At 40.2% G+C, this 12,777-nt stretch overlaps 1 protein-coding gene and 1 pseudogene across 1 annotated transcript in view; both read right to left on the bottom strand.

The window, feature by feature from the left end:
* The window catches only part of dsb (debris buster), a 455,386-nt gene that overhangs the window by 354,202 nt on the left and 88,407 nt on the right, over positions 1-12,777 (bottom strand). The window lies entirely within an intron of this gene.
* Positions 5,436-5,554, bottom strand: LOC136858876 (5S ribosomal RNA; annotated as a pseudogene).

Genomic DNA, 12,777 nt, shown 5'->3' with positions numbered 1-12,777 from the left:
ACATCAATCACATCGCCAATTCTGACTAGAGCGCCTCGTACAGCATTAAATAATAGAATTTCCTCATAACTTACTTCTTCTGGTAATGAAACTGTCACACACTAGATACAATAAACATTTCATATATATACATGTGTGTGTGAGAGAGAGAGAGAGAGAGAGAGAGAGGGGTGGGGGCAGACAGAGACCGAGAGAGAGACAAGAGTGTGTCTAGTCCATTCTGGAGAATACTTCTAAGAACGCTCAAATTCTTGTCAGTGCACGTTCACTAATTTCCCATATAATTTTTGAACACGCTATAAGCGTCATTAATTTAACTGCTTACGGCTTGAATACAGCTACTTATTATTATTATTATTATTATTATTATTGCTATTGGCTTTACGTCGCACCGACACAGATATGTCTTATGGCGAAGATGGGACAGGATAGGGCTAGGACTGGGAAGGAAGCGGCCGTGGCCTTAATTAAGGTACAGCCCCAACATTTGCCTGCTGTGAAAATGGGAAACCACGGAAAACCATTTTCAGAGCTGCCGACAGTGGGGTTCGAACCCACTATGTCCCGAATACTGGATACTGGCCGCACTTAAGCGACTGCAGCTATCGAGCTCAGTGCGTCAATATACTGGTCAGCAAAGCAAGTACCCGCATAGATGTGGATGATAACCTGTCGAACCTCGCTTGAATCATCGTGGAAATTGTTTCCCGCTGTTTTATATTATTTTCAAATTCCGGGTAAGGGCGGAGACTGTAGCTCATCTACGGCCGCCTGTACTCCGTCAAAGTCAAAAGAAATGTAGTACAAATGTACACACTTGAAAGGCCGCCACGTTAACATAGGTCTGTACTACATACGTAGTCCGTACGCAGGGCTAATGACTGCAATTTCAACAATAACTGTTATTTTGAGGTAACATATATAGAAATGTACAAATGCGCCAAAATAAATTCCTACCGAACGAGATGGGTGCGTGTTTTCGGTCACGCAGCCCTCAGCTTGCATTGAGGAGATGCTGGGTTCGAATCCCACTGTCGGCAGCCTTGAAAAAGTTTTTCCGCGATTCCCCATTTTTACACCAGGCAAATGTTGACGCTGTACCTTAATTAGAGCCACGGTCGTTTCCTCCTCAGTCCTAGCCCTGTCCTCTCCTATCGTCGCCTAAGTCTTGTCCGAATCGTGCAACGTGAAAAACAAGAGTAAAAATAAATCTGGTTCCCGGAAAATCTGATCAACTACTTTTGGTCTCCATAGAAGTAGAGGTGCTGGAATTTTGTTCCGTAGGACTTTATTTTGTGCCGGTCAATTTGTCGAAGTTAGGTTGGCGTATTTGAGCACCTTAAAATACCACCAGAATGAGCCAGGAACGAACGCGCCAACTACCGTCTGAGCTACTCAGATTGACTCAATAAACTCAGATGATCGTGTTACAGAGATCAACGACTGTACAGATTTTACTGTACTACTACTACTACTACTACTACTACTACTACTACTACTACCACCCGATGGGAAACATTATTATCATCCTATAGTTCCTGAGCCACAGATGTGTAACCTTGCGGTTTATATACAGTACATAATATTTCGAGCTCAGTAGGAATATGATATTTACTGCACACAGTCGACTAAGCCTGTCCCATATTTATTCGCTGGCTGTTATACTCGACGTTGATGAGTTAGCTTTGTCTAATGACAGCAGTGCCGATGGAGGGACGGAGGGACGGACGGACAGATGGCAGCAGAAGGGACAGTGTACTCGTAACTAGCAACAGTCAGTATAATGTTATTGTTGATGTTTTAGTGGCTTGAAACGTTGTAGGACTTCACGCTATTTTCTTGTGCGTTAGCGATATTAAGACATCTGTCTCCTTCAGCGGATCAGTGATTGTTGGCCTTCGGATCTCAAAATTACGGGTTCAAACGCGGAAAAACTTCTCTGTTTCGTGAATGGCGGAAAAAAATGTCCATTCGGCACTACAGGTTGTAGAATGTCAGCACGTAAAAGATCTCTGCTAACACATCTGGTATTTATCCGACAAAATTAATTACAAACTCTTCCTTGGGTCGCCCAAGAGAGATACGGTTTGCTATGCCGTCTGTTAGTGTAAAAACAGGACGTCCTAATTGACACGCAGGCAGGCAGCCTACATGGTGTCAAATTAAAATGCTTGCAGTTGATAGCTGGGGCAATACGATTATTATTATTATTATTTATTATTCCTTTTTCTTTCTGTCTTAATTCGATTACCCTCCAGGGTTGATATTTTTCTCCGGCTCAGCGAGGCATCCCACCTCTGCCACCTCAAGGGCAGTGTCCTGGAGCGTCAGACATTGGGTTGTGGGATACAACTGTGGAGGAGACCAGTACCTCACCCAGGCGGCCTTAAGTTTGGTACCATCCCGACATTTGCCTGGAGGAGAAGTGGGAAACTACGAAAAAACACTTCGTGCATGTTTGAGGTGGAAATCGAACCCACCTCTACTCAGCTGACCTCCTGAGGCTGAGTGGAACCCGTTCCAGCCCTCGTACCACTTTTCAAATTTCGTCGCAGAGCCGGGAATCGAACCCTGGCTCCCGGGGTGGCAGTTAATCACACTAACCACTACACCACAGAGGCGGACATTATTATTATTATTATTATTATTATTATTATTATTTCATCCAAGGCATGAGGATTCTTTCTTTCTTTCTTTCTTTCTTTCTTTCCTTCCTTCCTCTAACCTTCTTACGATTCTTCCCCCCCCCCCTTTCCTCCTCCCCCTCATTCTACTAGCTAAGTCCTTACCATGACAACCGAGCAATATTTCCTTGTCAGCGGTGCTTAGTGTTAGCCGGCCCCGCAGTGTAGGGGTAGCGCGCCTGCCTCTTACCTGGAGGCCCCGGGTTCGATTCCCGGCCAGGTCAGGGATTTTTACCTGCATATGAGCCTACGTGATTAAAATTGAGGAGCTATCTGACGATGAGATAGCGGCCCCGGTCTAGAAAGCCAAGAATAAAAAATAACGGCTGAGAGGATCCGTCGTGCACACAACTCGTAATCTGCAAGCCTTCGGGCTGTGCTGCGGTCGCTTGGTAGGCCATGGTCCTTCGGGGGTGTTGCGATTAATGTTGAGTTATCAATAAAATCCAAATTACAGAATATTTCCTTTAATATAGTTCGTAGGGTAAATCCGTAGAAGAAATGAAAGGTTGAAGATTGAATTGCCAGGCTGAGTGGCTCAGACGGTTGTGGCGCTGGCCTTCTGACCCCAACTTGGCAGATTCAATCCTGGCTCAGCCCGGTAGTATATGAAGGTGCTCAAATACGTCAGTCTCGTCTCAGTAGAGTTACTGGCTCGTAAAATATCACCTGCGGGACTAAATTCCGGCACCTCGGCGTCTCCGATAACCGCAAAAGTTGTTAATGGAACCGTAAGGCCAATAACAGTATTATTATTATTATTATTATTATTATTATTATTATAATAATAAAATGGAATTTTCGCCACCACCTTTTCTTCACATATGTTTTAGACAGAACTAATATCTACGGTGATTTTTTTATGTGGGTATGAAAAATGTAATAATCGCGAATATCTGAGTAATTATTCCCAGTACGGTAACAAGGCATCAAACATAAAATACATCAAATCATGTTTTGCACACCTTTCGTTACGCACAGTTTCGCAGTAGGCCTACAGCTAAGATTACGGGACCGGGCGAGTTGGCCGTGCGCGTAGAGGCGCGCGGCTGTGAGCTTGCATCCGGGAGATAGTAGGTTCGAATCCCACTATCGGCAGCTCTGAAGATGGTTTTCCGTAGTTTCCTATTTTCACATCAGGCAAATGCTGGGGCTGTACCTTAATTAAGGCCACGGCCGCTTCCTTCCAACTCCTAGGCCTTTCCTATCCCATCGTCGCCATAAGACCTATCTGTGTCGGTGCGACGTAAAGCCGCTAGCAAAAAAAAAGATTACGGGAGAAATTTATCATTTATAGTTTTAGCCTTCTTAATACTGCTACGCCATTGTAATCAAATCAAATAGTAAACAGCCTAATACACAATCCGGTCATCAGTACATTTACTTAATTTGGATCATTTCTGTTCAGCCAGTTTCCCATTATATCGTAACAGGGACAAAAATTGGTCAGAACCTACATTCCCCTTTTTAAAAACTTAATTAGATATAAACATGAAATATAAGGCAAATATTTGAAGTGCACGGACTAAATTATAATTGTATCTTAATATATATCATGTATAATTTCGGCTCTTTCATAGAATGGTAAGCGTACTGGTCTTCATTCAGAAAGTCGTGGGTTCGATTCCTGGCCAGGCAGGGAATTTTAACTGCGTGTGGTTAATTTGCCTGGCTTGGGGACTGGATGTTAGGGATTGTCTTAATACACTTCTCATCATTCACATACAACACAACAGACTATCAACCACCACAGGAACATGCAATAGTGATAGCATCCTGTGCATAGGGCTGGTATGAAGAAGGGCTTCCGGCCATAAAACTTGGTCAAACCCACATCAAGTGTCAACCTGAATGAATGTGAAAAGGCCAGGAAGAAAAAAAAAAACATCTACCGGTACAAAAAAAAAAAAAGTGGAGGTGTTAACATAAACCTACTTCAAGGTATGATTAACTGAATGCGACTTTTCTGTTCCTATTGCATAGCAAATGTAATTTCTTGAGAAAAGCAGATATTCCCAGATTATCCAGTCAAGTAGGGCCTATGTCATGACCTCCTTACCGCTGCTGGAATACACTTCACCTTTCGCAGATGTAACTAGAATTCTTCCCGCTTGTTGCTGAACATGTATTGAACAGAGACAGTTTCTTCTCCTGACAATTATCTGCTACCTGATTTCCTAATAGAAACCTGCTCGCCAGCCTCTAGGTTGACTAACCTTTGAAACTTTAAGGAGAAAACTTTCTCCGACCAAGTGTACCGACCGCACTTGTGGACGGCTTGCTATTGCTAGATTAACAGGACTCGCATGGTAATTGGTTTGATACCCTTACTTATTATATCAGTGTCTTCGAAACTGTGTGTATTGTAGCACGATAATAATAATAATAATAATAATAATAATAATAATAATAATAATAATAATAATAATAATAATAATAATAATACCAACCCCATGGCACTATAGCCCTGAAAGGCTTTGGCCTACCATGCGACCACTGCTCAGCCCGAAGGCCTGCAGTTTACGAGTTGTCATGTGGTCAGCACGACAAACCCTCTCGGCTGCTCTTGACCGGGGCCGCTATCTCACCGTCAGATAGCTTATCAATTCTAATCACGTAGGCTGAGTGGACCTCGAAACAGCCTCAGGTTCAGGTAAAAATCCCTGACCTGTCCGGTAATCGAATCCGGTGCTTCCGGGTAAGAGGCAGACACGCTACCCCTACACCGCGGAGCCGGCAATAAGGGAACTGAGCCAACGGAACGAGGTGTTCCCAAGCGGTCACCCATTCAAGTACTGACAACGCCCAATGTTGCTTAACTGTGGTCATCGGACGGGAACCGATGTATTCAACATGGTCTGGCCGTTGGCAATAATAATAATAATAATAATAATAATAATAATAATAATAATAATAATAATAATAATAATAATAATAATAATAATAATCTTCCTCGCTTTAATCTCAAGGCCGGACCCCCGTCCTGACTCCAACTAAATGTGGAGGGATGTATTCACTATTACGTGTTTCTGTAGTGCTTAGTAGCGTATTTTGTTGTGTTGTGTGTGGATGAAGTGTGTATATTAAGACGAACACAAACATTCATTTCATGAATCGGAGGAATTAAGTATACTAAATTTAAATCCTCTGTGCGACCGGAAATCGAATCCGGGGCCCTCCAAACAGATTACCAGCACACTATTCATTCAAGGAGCCAGCTAATAATAATAATAATAATAATAATAATAATAATAATAATAATAATAATAATAATAATAATAATAATAATAAGAAGAAGAAGAAGAAGAAGAAGAAGAAGAAGAAGTCGAGTAGTTGGGAAGGTATAGCGCTGATCTTTTTAGCTGAAGCTGGCGAGTTCAATCCCGGCTCAGTCAATTGATATTTAATTTGAGGTAGTGTATGCTCCAACACTGTGACGGTAGGAGTATTGGCACCCAAGAGAACTACGGCGAGAGAAAATTCTGGCTCGATGTCTCCGAAAACCGAAAAAGTTGAAGTGGAAGTAAATACATTAACTTATCGCACATGGTTTCTCAGTTTACCGAACGAGTGGTCACGTGGTTTGGGTCGCGCAGCTGTCAGCTTACATTCGGGAGATAGTGGATTCGAACACCATTGTCGGTAGCCCTGAAGATTTTCCGTGGTTTCCCATTTTACACCAGGCAAATGCTGAAGCTGTATCTTAAGGCCACGGTCGCTTCCTTCTCACTCCTAGCCCTTTCCTATCTCCTCGTTGCCGTAAATTAAATTTTAAAAGTGGTCTCATTTTGAGAATTAATATTAACATATATATGTTAAAAATTATTGTGATACATCAGATCTATTCGATGAGATCATTAAGTAGTGTCCGACTCGTTGGCTGAACGGTCAGCGTACTGGCCTTCGGTTCAGAGGGTCCCGGGTTCGATTCCCGGCCGGGTCGGGGATTTTAACCTTAATTGGTTAATTCCAATGGCACGGGAGCTGGGTATATATGTTGTCTTCATCATCATTTCATCCTCATCACGACGCGCAGGTCGCCTATGGGAGTCAAATAGAAAGACCTGCACCTGGCGAGCCGAACCCGTCCTGGGATATCCCGGCACTAAAAGCCATACGACATTTCATTTTCATTAAGTAGTTCGAACCCCTTTACATATCAATATTCAAGGAAAATGGACACTACTACTACTACTACTACTACTAGAAACCACAGTAATACACTTCTTACATACAATAGTATGCATCACTAATGATCTTCGACGATAATCAACCAGGTTACGAAGAAACATCAAGTGTGGGAATCGCTCGTCATCTGGGCGTTGTTACGCATACAGTAGTGGCGACCTTGATGTATAGTCCGTCAGAGACATATAATATCCAGAAAGAGACACATAGTACATATTCTTTGTAACGTTATGACTTCATATTCTACATTACAGAATGACTGGCCAGTACGATGAGCAGAACACGTTAGATACCACAACGATCAATAAGCGAAATGATATCACTAATCTTGATGTTGGGGTCCTTTATGTCTGGGTAACGACTGAGACATATGTCAGTGTAATTTAAAACACGTAAAACACAACATGTTGAAGTATTTCGTGTAAGTTATTTACTCTCTGTCGCAAAAGACTAGCTCAGTTATTGAATAGCCAGCGTGGCCTTCGGTTCATTGGTCCCGGGTTCGTTTCCCATTCGGGCCTAGATTTTAAATTCGTATGATTATTCCCTATGGCTCAGGACCTGGGTATCTGCGTTCGTCATAACACACTTCCTTTCATCTACAAATAACACACCACACTACCAACGACCACAGTAACACACAATAGTCAATACATCCCTGCACATAGGATTAGCGTCGGGAGGGGTAATTGGCCGTAAAACTGGACCAAATTCTACATCAGGTGCCGACCCCTAACAAATTGCTGAAAGAAAAAGAAAGAAGAAGACGAAAAATATATTACAAAACTAAGAACAGGAACAAACTACAAATACAACACTACTTGAGATCCTGGTTTCCAAAGCTACGATCGTGGTCTGAACTCCTTTTAGCACTGCCGCAAGGCCCAGTATCATAGTGAAGTAATGTTATATCAGTTTATAAAATATTTAAATTTTCTATTAATACTATTCATTGTCCAGTGTACTAACAGTCACATCTTCCTATAATTACGATTAAGACTCCATGTTAATGTACACGAAAAATTAAACATCTATATAAGGATAGGTCTAAATAGTTTCTGCGCTTATATATTATTTAAATCTGTTTAACTTCAAAACATAGGTATAGGCAACACAAGTTGATTACCTAATTTACTTTGGGTTTTGTTCAAAATAAATTAGGAACGCACGACCTAGTGGTAGCGTCTTCCTTGTTCCAAGAACCAAAATTCTTAATGTTATACATAACGCCCGAAAAGCGTTCCAGACGTTTACAAACATAACGGTCAAGTTGAGGTAAGTGCATAATTACAGTACTTGGTGAATTTATTGTAACTTTAAATTTATTACACATTCAGTAGATCACTGCTATTGAATATAGGAATTAACGATACCTAGGTGTTGGAGACGAGAACGTATGAACAGGCATCGTTACTAATTATTCTGTTGCTCTATCGGTCTGAATTTTGAAGGTTTGGTATTGAAAAATTTGATTATACTAAATAATAATAATAATAATAGTAATAGAACATTTCTGGATGGTAACACGTCTGCAATAGCCTCGACATTTTTGTTCTATGATTAAAAAAAGAGCGATATTCTCCATGTAATTTAAGTTACTGTATTTCGAGTTGTCTTCTCTGCATCTATTAATAATACTTTATTCTCTAATAAGGTCATAAACGAACAACCGTTGGCATAGTTTCTCAACTGTCTTGAGATAATTTCAACAGTTAGTCGACTGCGTCCTTATCTGTTAGAGAAAGCAATCGGATGTGCTCTGTACTCTATTATTAATCCCCGACAGATTTCAGAACAAATAAGAGGTTGTTATTCTGGATTAAATGAGTCTGGGATTTTTACAATTGTTACTAGCCCTGTATACTTGTTTCAGATTGCCTGAATGTAGTGTTTATATAGCAAGAAAATGGAACAGGGCAGTGTCGGGGTCGTGACTGCAAGTATAGGTTTGAAATTTTACTGTTGATATTTCATTTCTTAATTCTAAACAAATTGACACATCTTCAAGACAAAGTTAACTTATAGTATATGACATGAAAAGTAACGTACAAATGGAAAGAGATCGACTTCAATGTTACGGGCGAAAGTTAAATCTATATTTGTACCACGTAGAGTGGCGAGAGCTTGGATGGGTAAATAATGTAGATTGAAATGCGTTTTCGTGAAGCTTAGAACATTTAAGTTCAGATTTCAAGCACTGGGGCAATATATGTGCTTGGCAGTGGATCCGGCAGCGCGGAACCCGCCCCACGATACTCCGCTGCCTTCACATTGAAACCATATGCAATTGACTCCGCTTCAATTTGAGGACTGTATATTAGCACCGCGTGTAAGCCTATCTTATTTTAAATACCTTTTCAATTGACAAGGAACATGAATAGGTTAAACAAAAGACAAAACAACAACTATCATGGCATGGAGGTTCACTGCAAGATACTTTACTAATACGCTCGCTCAGTCACAGCCTTCCTGATTCTTCAAGTTGTTATGACAGATTTTAGCGATATGCTACATATTTGAAACAGAGTGCTCTTTGGGGAATCGCATTACACGATACCTAAGCGCAGATCAATTATTCCAATAATTAAGCATTAATATTTATAATAATAATAATGTTATCTACTTAACGTCCCACTAACTACTTTTACAGTTTTGGGAGACACCGAGATGCCGGACTTTGGTCCCTTCCCGCATGAGTTCTTTTACGTACCAGTAAATCTACCGACACGAGGCTGACGTATTTAAGCACCTTCAAATATCACCGGACTGAGCCAGGATCGAACCTGTCAAGTTGAGGCCAGAAGGCCAGTGCCTCAAACGTCTGAGCCACTCAGCCCGGCAAAACATTATTATTAATGTGGGAAATCCACAGAGACAGTTTTTCTGATAATATACAAACGCAAGTGGAGAGTGTGGCAAGTTGTGAAAACTCCCCAATTTGATTGTGACTAGCAGTAGAAACGCCCCCGATAACTCTTCTCCAGCTCAGCCACTTCATTCTCACAAAAGCATTATCGATAATTTTGAAGTTTATTCTCTATGTGTCACAATATTTTGCGAAACAAATAACTCTTCCGCACTTTCGTATTACGTATTCTACGCAAAGAGAAAAGCCGTGGGAGACACTATCTGTTAAAGGTCTTGTCCTGCCAAGACGACTGATGCCCAGCCATATGACCTGCGGATACTGGACTATCACGTGGTGAGCTTGACTACATCCTCAGCCGTAATGCTAGGCTTTCCTGTGTGGGCCCGCTCTTTCTCATTTCTTGAGGCTCAGAAAAATAGGTTTAAGTCCTGAGTCCGGTATTAAGATCTTTGGATGAGCCAAGAATTGTACCTGGGGCTTCCCCATTACAGGAACAAACTACCTCTGCATCATGGGGCTATTGTTTACATAGTTCTGACGTCTCTAGTACTATATAATTGAACATGTATTAAAAGTCTTTGATTACAGAAACGAGGCATAGCTGCAATGTTATCGTTGACAAACAGAAATTCAGCATCGTTACCCCTGAGAAACGAAAGTGTGGCAGCTATTATGACAATATGGTGTAATGATGAGAAGACACAAATATGGCTCGATATAAATGTACGGAAAACATTGGGACTCGTAGATGGATACCTCGAAACTGCTACCTTTGCCTTCATCCTAATGAGATCGTACTCTACAGAGTATTTCTCTAGCAAATACCATGTGGACTGAAGATTTCAGGAAGTCCACAATAGTTCGTACTCCATATTTTATATATATATAAAATAATAATAATAATAATAATAATAATAATAATAATAATAATAATAATAATAATCTCGACAGCCGCAGTCGATTAAGTGGGGCCAGTATCCAGTATTAGGGAGATAGTGGGTTCGAACCCCACTGTCGGCAGCCCTGAAGATGGTTTTCTGTGGTTTCCCATTTTCACACCAGGCAAATGCTGGGGCTGTACCTTAATTAAGGCCATGGACGCTTCCTTCCCATTCCGAGCCCTTTCCTGTCCCATCGTCGCCGTAAGATCTATCTGTGTCGATGCGACGTAAAGCAACTTGCAATAATAATAATAATAATAATAATAATAATAATAATAATAATAATAATAATAATAATAATAATAATAATAATAATAGTGTGTGGCTTACGGAGAGGCCTGGTGCAGGTCTCTTGATTTGACTCCCGTAGGCGACCTGCGCGTCGCGATGACGATGAAATAGTGATGAAGACGACACATATACCCAGTCCCCGTGCCAAGGGAATTAACTAATTATGGTTAAAATTCCCGACCCTGCCGGGAATCGAACCCGAGACCCCTGTGTTCAAAGGCCAGCACGCTAACCATTTATCCATGGAGCCGGACAATAATAATAATAATAATAATAATAATAATAATAATAATAATAATATATCTGTCTCTTAGTCGTATTTCCTGACACGGAGTCGGAGATGAGGTGAGATGAAATTATACGGCATGTTTTTGCGGCCGATGCCCTTCCTGACGTCACGTCAGTTGAGGTGCTAATGAAGATGAAATGAATGATGGGAATGAAATTGGGTACGAAGGTGGGAGGAATCGGCTGTGGGTTTGAACAGGAACTGCCGACATTTGCCTACAAGATAAATTACAAACCATAGAAAAGTTCTCAGGACAGTTGACGGCGAGGCCCGAACCATCTTTTCTCCCGAATGCAGAGCTTGCCTCCATAGCCTTAGCGCGTTAACACGCGCGGCCTTTCCACCCGATAATAATAATAATAATAATAATAATAATAATAATAATAATAAAAGTTAAATGCTCTCTGATCTTAGCCAGGAGGTCCAAGTTTACAAAGAATTACATCAAGTATTAATAATGAAGAATGAAACTTGGGAGCACCAAATTTTTAATACAGCATTTCTTCAAGCCTAGTAGTGACCTTAATCTTCCAAACTGCTGACTGATGAAGCGTGATATGGACAGAATAATGCAGCATACTTATTATCTAAATTTATTTATAGGCTATGTCAGATTTCTGCTGATAATATTGTACAAATTATTCGAATATTCTACAATTAAAAACGATCTTTGTTATACTTATGTATCTTTAATGTCTTTTGTTTCTAATACATATATTCCATAAGTAAAACTTAATGTCGATAAGTACAGCTGTTAAAATTTATATGCAGCCTAGTTAGCGTTTAATAAAGGGCCTCGTTTGGAACGAGAGCGATTGGCTACATTATAGGATAACAATTCGTCAACCGATCATTATCAGGGGACCATCGATGATGATGATAATAATAATAATAATAATAATAATAATAATAATAATTGACCTTGTCAACGATTTCTCTCGTTATTGGGTTCGTGGAAGGCAACAGACTCATATTTTGTGTATATTAAGTAACAAATGTACAGGCATCGATAGTTTGTTCTAATTTGCCACAAAATAGATATTACACTACTAGACTAATAGTCACAGTAGAAAGGATATAAACAATATCGTAAACAGAAACTTTGAACTAAATGGACCATTGTAGCCGTTTGTAATGAGAGTAACATGTTAAAGTTCACGAGTTCAAATCTCAAATGATCCGTAAAATATAAAGTAATACCGAATCTTCCATTAATAGAATACAAAATAAACCTAGGAGTTCCCTTATCAGTATGCATGAACACGAATAAATGATAAAATATATCTACGCTTTGGATAATATGTTTGTGTTGTCCGTCCCACTCAACATTAACATTTGTGAGGTTAAACGTAAGTCAGCAGGATGCTAAACGGGGTAATAATAATAATAATAATAATAATAATAATAATAATAATAATAATAATAATAATAATAATAATAATAATAATAGGAATGCGCAACTTGTCACCTTATCAATTACAATTTCTTTCACGCTCAGAGTATAATATTTTGCTG

This window comes from Anabrus simplex, chromosome 1 (assembly GCF_040414725.1).
Source record: "Anabrus simplex isolate iqAnaSimp1 chromosome 1, ASM4041472v1, whole genome shotgun sequence".
In the NCBI taxonomy this organism is placed as follows: domain Eukaryota; kingdom Metazoa; phylum Arthropoda; class Insecta; order Orthoptera; family Tettigoniidae; genus Anabrus; species Anabrus simplex.
The sequence above is the reverse complement of the archived record's forward strand: the minus strand, read 5'-3'. Positions and strand labels throughout refer to the sequence as shown.